Source organism: Rhinoderma darwinii, unplaced genomic scaffold (assembly GCF_050947455.1).
Source record: "Rhinoderma darwinii isolate aRhiDar2 unplaced genomic scaffold, aRhiDar2.hap1 Scaffold_733, whole genome shotgun sequence".
In the NCBI taxonomy this organism is placed as follows: Eukaryota; Metazoa; Chordata; class Amphibia; order Anura; family Rhinodermatidae; genus Rhinoderma; species Rhinoderma darwinii.
The window spans coordinates 217125-232746 of NW_027464295.1; positions in this window are offsets into that span (position 1 = coordinate 217125).

The window sequence follows — 15622 nt, forward strand, 5'->3', positions numbered from 1 at the left end:
TTTCTCATTTGCGATATTTGCGGTGGAATCGCAGGGTTTCCGCCGCAACGCATGGCTCATCTTCCCTTTAAATTCAATGGGGAAAACCTGCACCAGAAAAGCAGCGATTCCGCAGCATAAATTGGCAAACTACGGCTTAAAAACGCACCGCCGGTCAGTCTATGAAGGGTTTTCGGTGGATTTGTTCTTTCTCATCCACTTTGCTGCTAATGTAATTTGCCGCGGTCTCTCCGCAGTATTGACGCTACGTGTGAACTGACCCCAATTCTCTAACAAGCGCGTGGCTCCCAAGCATCCTGGATTTTAGGCCCGATACTTCCTTCTAGAGGAAACACTGTGGTTGTCCCGGTTACGAGGGCACTGTGGCTGTCACAATTGTGGGGAAAATATGGCTGTCACTGTTATGGGGGAACTGTGGATGTCACTGAGCTATTACTATTATGGGGCACTGTGTCTGATATGGGAGCACTCTGTACATTACTTATGTGAGGACAACGTTACTGTCATTGTTATGGGGGCTCTGTGGCTGTACCATGGCTATTACTGTCATTGTTATGGGGGCTCTGTGGCTGTACCATGGCTATTACTGTCATTGTTATGGGGGCTCTGTGGCTGTACCATGGCTATTACTGTCATTGTTATGGGGGCTCTGTGGCTGTACCATGGCTATTACTGTCATTGTTATGGGGGCTCTGTGGCTGTACCATGGCTATTACTGTCATTGTTATGGGGGCTCTGTGGCTGTACCATGGCTATTACTGTCATTGTTATGGGGGCTCTGTGGCTGTACCATGGCTATTACTGTCATTGTTATGGGGGCTCTGTGGCTGTACCATGGCTATTACTGTCATTGTTATGGGGGCTCTGTGGCTGTACCATGGCTATTACTGTCATTGTTATGGGGGCTCTGTGGCTGTACCATGGCTATTACTGTCATTGTTATGGGGGCTCTGTGGCTGTACCATGGCTATTACTGTCACTGTTATGGGGGCTCTGTGGCTGTACCATGGCTATTACTGTCATTGTTATGGGGGCTCTGTGGCTGTACCATGGCTATTACGGTCATTGTTATGGGGGCTCTGTGGCTGTACCATGGCTATTACTGTCATTGTTATGGGGGCTCTGTGGCTGTACCATGGCTATTACTGTCATTGTTATGGGGGCTCTGTGGCTGTACCATGGCTATTACTGTCATTGTTATGGGGGCTCTGTGGCTGTACCATGGCTATTACTGTCATTGTTATGGGGGCTCTGTGGCTGTACCATGGCTATTACTGTCATTGTTATGGGGGCTCTGTGGCTGTATCATGGCTATTACGGTCATTGTTATGGGGGCTCTGTGGCTGTACCATGGCTATTACTGTCATTGTTATGGGGGCTCTGTGGCTGTATCATGGCTATTACTGTCATTGTTATGGGGGCTCTGTGGCTGTACCATGGCTATTACTGTCACTGTTATGGGGGCTCTGTGGCTGTACCATGGCTATTACTGTCATTGTTATGGGGGCTCTGTGGCTGTACCATGGCTATTACGGTCATTGTTATGGGGGCTCTGTGGCTGTACCATGGCTATTACTGTCATTGTTATGGGGGCTCTGTGGCTGTACCATGGCTATTACTGTCATTGTTATGGGGGCTCTGTGGCTGTACCATGGCTATTACTGTCATTGTTATGGGGGCTCTGTGGCTGTACCATGGCTATTACTGTCATTGTTATGGGGGCTCTGTGGCTGTACCATGGCTATTACTGTCATTGTTATGGGGGCTCTGTGGCTGTATCATGGCTATTACGGTCATTGTTATGGGGGCTCTGTGGCTGTACCATGGCTATTACTGTCATTGTTATGGGGGCTCTGTGGCTGTATCATGGCTATTACTGTCACGGCGGTGATGTGGCTGTTATTATTATGCATACACTTTGAATGTGACTGTAATGGGGGCATTGGGAATGTTACTGGGACACTATGACTATCACTGTTATGGGGACACTTTGGCAGGTAGTTGTTACTGTTATGGGAGAACTGTTGTTGTCACTTTCAAGTAGGCACTGTGTGTCACTATTATGGGGACACTGTCACTTTTACAGTTATGGGGGCACCACAGTTATTTTGGTTATGGGGACACCGCAGCTATTATAGTTATGGGGACACTGTCACTTTTACAGTTATGGGGGCACCGCAGCTATTACAGTTATGGGGGCACCACAGCTATTAGTTGTGGGTGCACCACAGCTATTACAGTTATGTGGGCACCGCAGCTATTACAGTTATGGGGACACCACAGCTATTATAGTTATGGGGACACCACAGCTATTACAGTTATGGGGACATAGTTACATAGTTTGTACGGTTGAAAAAAGACACATGTCCATCAAGTTCAACCAAGGGATGGGAAAGGGGAAGTGGGATGGGAAAGGGGAAGGGGACACTGCAGCTATTACAGTTATGGGGACACCGCAGCTATTACAGTTATGGGGACACCGCAGCTATTACAGTTATGGGGACACCGCAGTTATTACAGTTATGGGGGCACCACAGCTATTACAGTTATGGGGATACCGCAGCTATTACAGTTATGGGGACACCGCAGCTATTACAGTTATGGGGCACCACAGCTATTACAGTTATGGGGACACCGCAGCTATTACAGTTATGGGGACACCGCAGCTATTACAGTTATGGGGACACCGCAGCTATTACAGTTATGGGGACACCGCAGCTATTACAGTTATGGGGATACCGCAGCTATTACAGTTATGGGGGCACCACAGCTATTACAGTTATGGGGACACCGCAGCTATTACAGTTATGGGGAGCTGTGGGGGGTATATGATACCTGGTATGTACATACTATAGGGCAGCATCTCTATATATCTGCTATATACTTCTATATGATATACATACTACTAAGGACATACAAACATGCTGCTCCAAAATACAGAACAGAACAAGAAAAATGCCACTAGATCTAATAGAATGTATGCACAAGCCGTCATGGAGCCGCAGACCTTAATAACAGCCTATGATACAGTCACAGCAATGTCTCCTCACTACCCCGCCTCCTCTTACCCTCTCACCCGGAAGTCGCTCACAGTACAGGCCACGCCCCCGCACGCTTCTTTTCTGTCGTTTGGTTGTAGTCATGGAGACGCCATATATGGAGGGTGGGACGTTCCCAGGTCCGTGTCTTGTGTCTGTTCTCCAACATGAGCGCGATCAATCTTCCAGAGCGAGCAGGGGAGACGCTGTGAATAGCCGGCCTGGGGTCTATACTGAGCGGGGACAGTCTTAAGGGGGAGTCTTTGTTGATAGTGGTAAAGAGAGTTTGGTCTTTGTTGAGGGGTGTTCTGGGGTCTGTTATGGGAGGGGGTCTGCTCTAGGTTCTGTGGTGGAGTGTCTGGTCTGTACTAAGGGGAGGGTCTTGTCTGGGGTCTAAACCATGGGGAACAGCTTGTGTCGTAGAGGGGGGGAACTATAAGGAGCAGTCTATGTGAGTGAGGGGGCACTTCAGGGTCCTGTGTGTGCTTGCGGGGGCACTTCAGGGTCCTGTGTGTGCGTGCGGGGGCACTTCAGGGTCCTGTGTGTGCGTGCGGGGGCACTTCAGGGTCCTGTGTGTGCGTGCGGGGGCACTTCAGGGTCCTGTGTGTGCGTGCGGGGGCACTTCAGGGTCCTGTGTGTGCGTGCGGGGGCACTTCAGGGTCCTGTGTGTGCGTGCGGGGGCACTTCAGGGTCCTGTGTGTGCGTGCGGGGGCACTTCAGGGTCCTGTGTGTGCGTGCGGGGGCACTTCAGGGTCCTGTGTGTGCGTGCGGGGGCACTTCAGGGTCCTGTGTGTGCGTGCGGGGGCACTTCAGGGTCCTGTGTGTGCGTGCGGGGGCACTTCAGGGTCCTGTGTGTGCGTGCGGGGGCACTTCAGGGTCCTGTCTGTGCGTGCTAGGGCACTTCAGGGTCCTGTCTGTGCGTGCGGGGGCTCTTTGGGGGTCCAGTCTGTGCTTGCGGGGGCTCTTCGGGGTCCTGTGTGGGCTCTTAAGGGTTCTGTGTGGGCATGCGCGGGCTCTTCTGGGGGTCCTGTGTGGGTGTGCGCAAGCTCTTCAGGGGTCCTGTGTATGCATGCGGGGGCTCTTCGGGGTCCTGTGTGGGCTCTTCGGGGTCCTGTGTGGGCACTTCTGGGGGTCCTGCGTGGGCGTGCGCAAGCTCTTCAGGGGTCCTGTGTATGCATGCGTGGGCTCTTCGGGGTTCTGTGTGGGCATGTGTGGGCTCTTCGGGGTCCTGTGGGGGCTCTTCGGGGTCCTGTGTTCACATGTGCGGGCTCTGATTGTGTATGCGGGATGTCATTCATTACACAGGAACCCACCAACCTTGTACCTTATGTAAGAGCCGGACCTCATGTATTACACAACAATAATGAATTCTGTATTTTTACAGGTTCAGGAGCTTTGGGCTTGCTCTCTACAACTGGTCCGCTGTGCTGGGGGGCAGCTATAGGGGCATAATACTGTGTGAGGGGCAGCTATAGGGGCATAATACTGTGTGAGGGGCAGCTATAGGGGCATAATACTGTGTGAGGGGCAGCTATAGGGGCATAATACTGTGTAAGGGGCAGCTATAGGGGCATATTACTGTGTGAGGGGCAGCTATAGGGGCATAATACTGTGTGAGGGGCAGCTATAGGGGCATAATACTGTGTGAGGGGCAGCTATAGGGGCATAATACTGTGTGAGGGGCAGCTATAGGGGCATAATACTGTGTGAGGGGCAGCTATAGGGGCATAATACTGTGTGAGGGGCAGCTATAGGGGCATAATACTGTGTGAGGGGCAGCTATAGGGGCATAATACTGTGTGAGGGGCAGCTATAGGGGCATAATACTGTGTGAGGGGCAGCTATAGGGGCATAATACTGTGTGAGGGGCAGCTATAGGGGCATAATACTGTGTGAGGGTCAGGTATAGGGGCATAATACTGTGTGAGGGGTAGCTATAGGGGCATAATACTGTGTGAGGGGCAGCTATAGGGCATAATACTGTGTGAGGAGCAGCTATAGGGCATAATACTGTGTGAGGAGCAGCTATAGGGGCATAATACTGTGTGAGGGGCAGCTATAGGGACATAATACTGTGTGAGGGGCTGCTAAAGGGGCATAATGTGTGAGGGGCAGCTATAGGGGCATGATACTGTGTGAGGGGCAGCTATAGGGGCATAATGTGTGAGGGGCAGCTATAGGGGCATGATACTGTGTGAGGGGCAGCTATAGGGGCATGATACTGTGTGAGGGGCAGCTATAGGGGCATAATACTGTGTGAGGGGCAGCTATAGGGGCATAATACTGTGTGAGGGGCATAATACTGTGTGAGGGGCAGCTATAGGCACATAATACTGTGTGAGGGGTAGCTATAGGGGCATAATACTGTGTGAGGGGCAGCTATAGGGCATAATACTGTGTGAGGGGCAGCTATAGGGGCATAATACTGTGTGAGGGGCAGCTATAGGGGCATAATACTGTGTGAGGGGCCACTATAGGGACATAATACTGTGTGAGGGGCAGCTATAGGGGCATAATACTGTGTGAGGGGCCGCTATAGGGGCATAATACTGTGTGACGGGCCACTAGGGGCATAATACTGTGTGAGGGGCAGCTATAGGAGCATAATACTGTGTGAGGGGCAGCTATAGGCGCATAATACTGTATGAGGGGCAGCTATAAGGGCATAATACTGTGTGAGGGGCAGCTATATGAGCATAATACTGTGTGAGGGGCAGCTATAGGGGCATAATACTGTGTGAGGGGCATAATACTGTGTGAGGGGCAGCTAAAGGGGCATAATATTGTGTGAGGGGCAGCTATAGGGGCATAATACTGTGTGAGGGGCAGCTATAGGGGCATAATACTGTGTGAGGGGTAGCTATAGGGGCATAATACTGTGTGAGGGGCAGCTATAGGGGCATAATACTGTGTGAGGGGCAGCTAAAGGGGCATAATACTGTGTGAGGGGCAGCTATAGGGGCATAATACTGTGTGAGGGGCAGCTAAAGGGGCATAATACTGTGAGGGGCAGCTATAGGGGCATAATACTGTGTGAGGGGCAGCTATAGGGGCATAATACTGTGTGAGGGGCATAATACTGTGTGAGGGGCAGCTATAGGGGCATAATACTGTGTGAGGGGCAGCTATAGGGGCATAATATTGTGTGAGGGGCAGCTATAGGGGCATAATACTGTGTGAGGGGCAGCTATAGGGGCATAATACTGTGTGAGGGGCAGCTATAGGGGCATAATACTGTGTGAGGGGCAGCTATAGGGGCATATTACTGTGTGAGGGGTAGCTATAGGGGCATAATACTGTGTGAGGGGCAGCTATAGGGGCATAATACTGTGTGAGGGGCAGCTAAAGGGGCATAATACTGTGTGAGGGGCAGCTAAAGGGGCATAATACTGTGTGAGGGGCAGCTATAGGGGCATAATACTGTGTGAGGGGCAGCTATAGGGACATAATACTGTGTGAGGGGTAGCTATAGGGGCATAATACCGTCTGAGGGGCAGCTATAGGGGCATAATACTGTGTGGAGGGCAGCTATAGGGGCATAATATTGTGTGGAGGGGCAGCTATAGGGGCATAATACTGTGAGAGGGGCAGCTATAGGGGCATAATACTGTGAGGGGCAGCTATAGGGGCATAATACTGTGTGAGGGGCAGCTATAGGGGCATAATACTGTGTGAGGGGCAGCTATAGGGGCATAATACTGTGTGAGGGGCAGCTATAGGGGCATAATACTGTGTGAGGGGCAGCTATAGGGGCATAATACTGTGTGAGGGGCAGCTATAGGGGCATAATACTGTGTGAGGGGCAGCTATAGGGGCATAATACTGTGTGAGGGGCAGCTATAGGGGCATAATACTGTGTGAGGGGCATAATACTGAGTGAGGGGCAGCTAAAGGCGCATAATACTGTGTGAGGGGCATAATACTGTGTGAGGGGCAGCTATAGGGGCATAATACTGTGTGAGGGGCATAATACTGTGTGAGGGGCATAATACTGTGTGAGGGGCAGCTATAGGCGCATAATACTGTGTGAGGGGCAGCTATAGGGGCATAATACTGTGTGAGGGGCAGCTATAGGGGCATAATACTGTGTGAGGGGCATAATACTGTGTGCGGGGCAGCTAAAGGGGCATAATACTGTGTGAGGGGCAGCTATAGGGGCATAATACTGTGTGAGGGGCAGCTATAGGGGCATAATACTGTGTGAGGGGCAGCTATAGGGGCATAATACTGTATGAGGGGCAGGTATATAGGGGCATAATACTGTGTGAGGGGCAGGTATATAGGGGCATAATACTGTGTGAGGGGCAGCTATAGGGGCATAATACTGTGTGAGGGGCAGCTATAGGGGCATAATACTGTGTGAGGGGCATAATACTGAGTGAGGGGCAGCTAAAGGCGCATAATACTGTGTGAGGGGCATAATACTGTGTGAGGGGCAGCTATAGGGGCATAATACTGTGTGAGGGGCATAATACTGTGTGAGGGGCATAATACTGTGTGAGGGGCAGCTATAGGCGCATAATACTGTGTGAGGGGCAGCTATAGGGGCATAATACTGTGTGAGGGGCAGCTATAGGGGCATAATACTGTGTGAGGGGCATAATACTGTGTGAGGGGCAGCTAAAGGGGCATAATACTGTGTGAGGGGCAGCTATAGGGGCATAATACTGTGTGAGGGGCAGCTATAGGGGCATAATACTGTGTGAGGGGCATAATACTGTGTGAGGGGCAGCTAAAGGGGCATAATACTGTGTGAGGGGCAGCTATATGGGCATAATACTGTGAGGGGCAGCTATAGGGGCATAATACTGTGTGAGGGGCCGCTATAGGGGCATAATACTGTGTGATGGGCCGCTATATGGGCATAATACTGTGTGAGGGGCAGCTATAGGAGCATAATACTGTGTGAGGGGTTGCTATAGGCGCATAATACTGTGTGAGGGGCAGCTATAGGGGCATAATACTGTGTGAGGGGCAGCTATATGGGCATAATACTGTGTGAGGGGCAGCTATATGAGCATAATACTGTGTGAGGGGCAGCTAAAGGGGCATAATGTGTGAGGGGCAAACTATAGTGGCATAATATTGTGTGAGGGGTAGCTATAGGGGCATAATACTGTGTGAGGGGCAGCTATCGGGGCATAATACTGTGCGAGGGGCAGCTATAGGGGCATAATACTGTGTGAGGGGCAGCTATAGGGGCATAATACTGTGTGAGGGGCAGCTATAGGGGCATAATACTGTGTGAGGGGCAGCTAAAGGGGCATAATATTGTGTGAGGGGCAGCTATAGGGGCATAATACTGTGTGAGGGGCAGCTATAGGGGCATAATACTGTGTGAGGGGCAGCTATAGGGGCATATTACTGTGTGAGGGGTAGCTATAGGGGCATAATACTGTGTGAGGGGCAGCTATAGGGGCATAATACTGTGTGAGGGGCATAATACTGTGTGAGGGGCAGCTATAGGGGCATAATACTGTGTGAGGGGCAGCTATAGGGGCATAATACTGTGTGAGGGGCAGCTATAGGGGCATAATACTGTGTGAGGGGCAGCTATATGAGCATAATACTGTGTGAGGGGCAGCTAAAGGGGCATAATGTGTGAGGGGCAAACTATAGTGGCATAATATTGTGTGAGGGGTAGCTATAGGGGCATAATACTGTGTGAGGGGCAGCTATCGGGGCATAATACTGTGCGAGGGGCAGCTATAGGGGCATAATACTGTGTGAGGGGCAGCTATAGGGGCATAATACTGTGTGAGGGGCAGCTATAGGGGCATAATACTGTGTGAGGGGCAGCTAAAGGGGCATAATATTGTGTGAGGGGCAGCTATAGGGGCATAATACTGTGTGAGGGGCAGCTATAGGGGCATAATACTGTGTGAGGGGCAGCTATAGGGGCATATTACTGTGTGAGGGGTAGCTATAGGGGCATAATACTGTGTGAGGGGCAGCTATAGGGGCATAATACTGTGTGAGGGGCATAATACTGTGTGAGGGGCAGCTATAGGGGCATAATACTGTGTGAGGGGCAGCTATAGGGGCATAATACTGTGTGAGGGGCAGCTATAGGGGCATAATACTGTGCGAGGGGCAGCTATAGGGGCATAATACTGTGTGAGGGGCAGCTATAGGGGCATATTACTGTGTGAGGGGCAGCTATAGGGGCATAATACTGTGTGAGGGGCAGCTATAGGGGCATAATACTGTGTGAGGGGCAGCTATAGGGGCATAATACTGTGTGAGGGGCATAATAATGTGTGAGGGGCAGCTATAGGGGCATATTACTGTGTGAGGGCCGCTATAGGGGCATAATACTGTGTGAGGGGCAGCTATAGGGGCATAATACTGTGTGAGGGGCATAATACTGTGTGAGGGGCAGCTAAAGGGGCATAATACTGTGTGAGGGGCAGCTATATGGGCATAATACTGTGTGAGGGGCAGCTATAGGGGCATAATATTGTGTGAGGGGCAGCTATAGGGGCATAATACTGTGTAAGGGGCAGCTATAGGGGCATACTACTGTGTGAGGGGCAGCTATAGGGGCATAATACTGTGTGAGGGGCAGCTATAGGGGCATAATACTGTGTGAGGGGCAGCTATAGGGGCATAATACTGTGTGATGGGCCGATATAGGGGCATAATACTGTGTGAGGGGCCGCTATAGGGGCATAATACTGTGTGAGGGGCAGCTATAGGGGCATAATACTGTGTGAGGGGCAGCTATATGGGCATAATACTGTGTGAGGGGCATAATACTGTGTGAGGGGCAGCTATATGGGCATAATACTGTGTGAGGGGCAGCTATAGGGGCATAATATTGTGTGAGGGGCAGCTATAGTGGCATAATACTGTGTGAGGGGCAGCTATAGGGGCATAATACTGTGTGAGGGGCAGCTATAGGGGCATAATACTGTGTGAGGGGCAGCTATAGGGACATAATACTGTGTGAGGGGTAGCTATAGGGGCATAATACTGTCTGAGGAGCAGCTATAGGGGCATAATACTGTGTGGAGGGCAGCTATAGGGGCATAATATTGTGTGGAGGGGCAGCTATAGGGGCATACTACTGTGTGAGGGCCAGCTATAGGGGCATAATACTGTGTGCGGGGCAGCTATAGGGGCATAATACTGTGTGAGAGGCAGCTATAGGGACATAATACTGTGTGAGGGGTAGCTATAGGGGCATAATACTGTGTGGAGGGCAGCTATAGGGGCATAATGTGTGGAGGGGCAGCTATAGGGGCATAATACTGTGAGGGGCAGCTATAGGGGCATAATACTGTGAGGGGCAGCTATAGGGGCATAATACTGTATGAGGGGCAGCTATAGGGGCATAATACTGTATGAGGGGCAGCTATAGGGGCATAATACTGTGTGAGGGGCAGCTATAGGGGCATAATACTGTGTGAGGGGCAGCTATAGGGTCATAATACTGTGTGAGGGGCAGAATACTCTGTGAGGGGCAGTGTCAGGGGGTATATTCTATACAGTAGTTTCAGGGGATCTAGATTAATTCAATGGCGTGACCTGCAATAAGGGCGTGGCCTAAACCGTTAATTAATCGTGATTTTGGTATTAGGCCATAATTGCCCAGCCCTCCCGCCATGTATAGCCGTTTCATACGTCCGGGTCATGTGTTCGGTGGATACAAACACTACAATGTGAATAAAGCCTTCAGGAGGATGTCGGATGGATTACAGGACTTTGATGGTCTTTGATTATGGGCTGCCGGCAATGATTGGCTGAAGCGGTCACACACCGCCACGTCACTGCTGGCAGCCTATAAAAAACAAAACGGTGTCTGATCACCTGAGCAGTTGTGCTGGATTTGAGGGGAATTTAACTCCTTCCCGCTTTTAGGCGTGACTGTACGTCCAAATTCAAGGTGCTTTCCCGCACACGGGCGCACAGTCACGCCCTGTAGATGAAGCCGGCACAGGAGCTGCGCGCTTTATCTTCAGCGGCTGTCATACACAGCTGCCATCCCGCTGCAATGGCAGTTACCGCCGATCTCAGCCATTTAACCCCTTCAATGCGGAGGTCAATGGTGTCCGCCACTTTGAAGTGGTTGACAGAGGGATGGAGCTCCCTCTGTACCCCCCCAGGCCCCCCGCGATGGATCGCGGATAGCGATGGTTGCTATGGCAACCAGGCAACTGTTGCTAGGCTTCCTGGTTGCCCAGGTGCGGCAGCCTATCAGGTCCTGTCCGAGGCATGACGTAATAGGTAACTGTCAGATGATGAGTGACGTACACTGCACTACACAAGTACATACAGAAGTAGTGCAGTGTATTGTACCGGCGATCAGAAGATCAGATCTCCAAGTCCCCAGGTCAGTGTAAAAGAAAAAGTGACAAAAAAAATGTGAAAGAAAAATCAATAAATAAAAGGTTTAACTAATAAAAACAATAATCGCTGTTTCCCTGATCAACTCCTTTATTATTAGAAGAAAAATGAAAACATGAAAAAAAACTATACATAATAATAGGTATCGCCGCGATCGCAACGGCCTGATCTATAAAAATATCACATTGTTTTTACCGCACGGTGAACACCGTAATTTTTTTTAATAAAAAGTGATCAAAAAGCTGCAAGTAACGCAAAATGGCACCAATAGAAACGACAGTTTGTCACGCATAAAACAAGCCGTCCCGCAGCGATATCAACGGAAAAATAAAAAAGTTATGGCTGTCAGAAAATGGCGACACTAAGACATGATTTTTTTAGAAAACAGTATTATTATTGTGGGAACGCAGCGAAACGTAAGAAAACGATATAAACTTGGTGTCGCTGTAATCGTATCGCCCGCAGAATAAAGTTACCACGTTGTTATACCGCACGGTGAACGCTGTAAAAAATTAAAACCGGGCTGGAATGGCTGTTTTTTGGTTTCCTCATCTCCCAAAAAATTTTATAAATAGTGAGAAAAAAAAAATCGCTGGTACCCCAAAATGGAACCAATAAAAATTACAGCTCGAGACACAAAAAACGCGCCTCACACGGCTCCGTCACCGGAAAATAACACGTTATCACTCTCAAAACGCAATGACGCAAAATGACGGGCCAGACTAGAATTTCACTAAATACCCCACATCGTCATCTGCTGGACCCCACAGGTGGACGCCGTAGATGCAGCGGAGATGAGGAAACTTTAGGGCCTTGTGCGGCTTCTAGGACTAGTGAAGAAGTCAAAGATTAGGCAACACCGGAGCTCAGATATTCTGTATAATCCCCAATAATCCCGGCCTGTGTATAAAGGATTGGTTCAAAGCCACACCAATCCATGGATTATTCATTCTCCCCATTATTACATCATCCTATTATACCCTGATGTACTCCGCCCATCATCCTATTATACCCTGATGTACTCCGCCCATCATACATATACCCTGATGTACTGCTCACATATTACATATACCCTGATGTACTCCGCCCATCTTACATATACCCTGATGTACTCCTCACAGCTTACATATACCCTGATGTACTCCTCACATATTACATATACCCTGATGTACTCCGCCCAGCATACATATACCCTGATGTACTCCGCCCATCTTACATATACCCTGATGTACTCCTCACATATTACATATACCCTGATGTACTCCTCACATATTACATATACCCTGATGTACTCCTCACAGCTTACATATACCCTGATGTACTCCTCACATATTACATATACCCTGATGTACTCTGCCCAGTTTACATATACCCTGATGTACTCCTCACATATTACATATACCCTGATGTACTCCTCACATATTACATATACCCTGATGTACTCCGCACATATTACATATACCCTGATGTACTCCGCACAGTTTACATATACCCTGATGTACTCCGCACAGTTTACATATACCCTGATGTACTCCTCACAGATTACATATACCCTGATGTACTCCTCACAGATTACATATACCCTGATGTACTCCGCACAGATTACATATACCCTGATGTACTCCTCACATATTACATATACCCTGATGTACTCCGCCCATATTACATATACCCTGATGTACTCCTCACATATTACATATACCCTGATGTACTCCTCACAGATTACATATACCCTGATGTACTCCTCACATATTACATATACCCTGATGTACTCCTCACATATTACATATATCCTGATGTACTCCGCCCATCATACATATACCCTGATGTACTCCTCACATATTACATATACCCTGATGTACTCCTCACAGCTTACATATACCCTGATGTACTCCGCCCATCATACATATACCCTGATGTACTCCTCACATATTACATATACCCTGATGTACTCCGCCCATCATACATATACCCTGATGTACTCCTCACATATTACATATACCCTGATGTACTCCGCCCATCATACATATACCCTGATGTACTCCTCACATATTACATATACCCTGATGTACTCCTCACATATTACATATACCCTGATGTACTCCTCACAGCTTACATATACCCTGATGTACTCCGCCCAGCTTACATATACCCTGATGTACTCCTCACATATTACATATACCCTGATGTACTCCTCACATATTACATATACCCTGATGTACTCCTCACATCTTACATATACCCTGATGTACTCCTCACATATTACATATACCCTGATGTACTCCGCACAACTTACATATACCCTGATGTACTCCTCACATATTACATATACCCTGATGTACTCCTCACATATTACATATACCCTGATGTACTCCTCACAGCTTACATATACCCTGATGTACTCCGCCCAGCTTACATATACCCTGATGTACTCCTCACATATTACATATACCCTGATGTACTCCTCACAACTTACATATACCCTGATGTACTCCTCACATATTACATATACCCTGATGTACTCCTCACATATTACATATACCCTGATGTACTCCTCACAGCTTACATATACCCTGATGTACTCCGCCCAGCTTACATATACCCTGATGTACTCCTCACATATTACATATACCCTGATGTACTCCTCACATATTACATATACCCTGATGTACTCCTCACATCTTACATATACCCTGATGTACTCCTCACATATTACATATACCCTGATGTACTCCGCACAACTTACATATACCCTGATGTACTCCTCACATATTATATATACCCTGATGTACTCCTCACATATTACATATATCCTGATGTACTCCTCACATATTACATATACCCTGATGTACTCCTCACATATTACATATACCCTGATGTGCTCCTCACAGATTACATATACCCTGATGTACTCCTCACATATTACATATACCCTGATGTACTCCTCACATATTACATATACCCTGATGTACTCCTCACAGCTTACATATACCCTGATGTACTCCTCACATATTACATATACCCTGATGTACTCCTCACATATTACATATACCCTGATGTACTCCGCACATATTACATATACCCTGATGTACTCCGCACATATTACATATACCCTGATGTACTCCGCACAGTTTACATATACCCTGATGTACTCCGCACAGTTTACATATACCCTGATGTACTCCTCACAGATTACATATACCCTGATGTACTCCTCACAGATTACATATACCCTGATGTACTCCGCACAGATTACATATACCCTGATGTACTCCTCACATATTACATATACCCTGATGTACTCCGCCCATATTACATATACCCTGATGTACTCCTCACATATTACATATACCCTGATGTACTCCTCACATATTACATATACCCTGATGTACTCCGCACAGATTACATATACCCTGATGTACTCCTCACATATTACATATACCCTGATGTACTCCTCACATATTACATATATCCTGATGTACTCCGCACAGATTACATATACCCTGATGTACTCCTCACATATTACATATACCCTGATGTACTCCTCACAGCTTACATATACCCTGATGTACTCCGCCCATCATACATATACCCTGATGTACTCCTCACATATTACATATACCCTGATGTACTCCGCCCATCATACATATACCCTGATGTACTCCTCACATATTACATATACCCTGATGTACTCCGCCCATCATACATATACCCTGATGTACTCCTCACAACTTACATATACCCTGATGTACTCCTCACATATTACATATACCCTGATGTACTCCTCACATATTACATATACCCTGATGTACTCCTCACAGCTTACATATACCCTGATGTACTCCGCCCAGCTTACATATACCCTGATGTACTCCTCACATATTACATATACCCTGATGTACTCCTCACATATTACATATACCCTGATGTACTCCTCACATATTACATATACCCTGATGTACTCCGCACAACTTACATATACCCTGATGTACTCCTCACATATTATATATACCCTGATGTACTCCTCACATATTACATATATCCTGATGTACTCCTCACATATTACATATACCCTGATGTACTCCTCACATATTACATATACCCTGATGTACTCCTCACATATTACATATACCCTGATGTACTCCTCACTCATTACATATACCCTGATGTACTCCTCACAGCTTACATATACCCTGATGTACTCCGCCCATCATACATATACCCTGATGTACTCC